Source organism: Aplysia californica, unplaced genomic scaffold (assembly GCF_000002075.1).
Source record: "Aplysia californica isolate F4 #8 unplaced genomic scaffold, AplCal3.0 scaffold00329, whole genome shotgun sequence".
In the NCBI taxonomy this organism is placed as follows: domain Eukaryota; kingdom Metazoa; phylum Mollusca; class Gastropoda; order Aplysiida; family Aplysiidae; genus Aplysia; species Aplysia californica.
In genome coordinates, this window is record NW_004797599.1 from 379240 (window position 1) to 380497 (window position 1258).

The window sequence follows — 1258 nt, forward strand, 5'->3', positions numbered from 1 at the left end:
GGTTTCTTTTCATGAAAGGGGGGTGGGTGGGGGGGTGATTTGCTTTTTGTTTTGTTTTCCTTTTTTGCGTATCGGAAAGCGTCAGTGGTTGGAGGGCGCCACTGGTAGATCATACTTCTTTACTTTCCCACTCTTGTTTCGGTCAGTCGTCTTACCCTTTTAAAAAATAAAAATTCAATCTTAAATGATCATTGTTGTATCGATTTTCTTCTCTTCACCTGAACAAACAAACAACGTATCGGAAGCTGGTCTGGACATTTCGTTTCACCTTTTCCTTCAAATGTAGGTCTATGTGAGTTTTTACGTCCCCATCGACACGATGTAGATCATTTAGGAAGCGGAGTGCTTTGACCCTGCCTGTCAGGGCCAACGATGATTGAGAAACCCATCACACGAGAACTGTACTGCTGATACATCGTTATCTCAGAATTATAAAATTCAATCTGACATTTTTGGTCGATTTGAGTTACTACGACCAAGAGATCAGAAACCGAATGTTCAATATTCCCTTTCAAAATCGTAAGATTTTTCGGAGTCTTTATCGAGATATTTTAAAACATTGCATCCGACAAAGCTTGACAAAATTCTTAACGTCAAAATATTATTGTCCAAACAAGGTACTGAGCGAATAGACTTTGAAATTGACATGTCGCGAGAAAAATCACACCCGCACACGCGAATGAGTAAACAAACACGCTATCTTAACATAATTATATATAATAATACATTTAATATAGCTTTTGTACAGAGCAAATTCCCACTCCCAAGCAAATTTATACATAATAATATGCACTTTAACATCGGTATCATCACTGTAGTAGACCTGATAGTACTCTGAAACGGTATTGATTTTCTAGATAGCATACAGCTGCTCAAAACAAAATACAACAAAACAAACTTTTAAAAGAAAAAGCGTATTTGTGCAAAAGTTGTTTTTTTCCTGTTTGATATAGGTAATTTCCTGTGTCACACTAACGCCAGAGACAGGAGGCGGCAAATATCTGGCTGCTAAAAATAGCAGTCTGGGAAAATACTCTCGCCAAAAGGATGAAGAATGATAGAGTTGTAGTTATAGTAATTTTTTAGGAAAATACAGACGACCCGAGACAAAGCTAACACGCTATTTCTCAGTCCCTCCCTCGCCCTATCTCTCACACTGTCTCTTTCTGTCTATTTATCTGTCTGTCTGTCTCTTTCTCTCTTTATCTATCAATCTATGTATTTATCTAATTATCTGTGTGTGTCTCTCTCTCTCTCT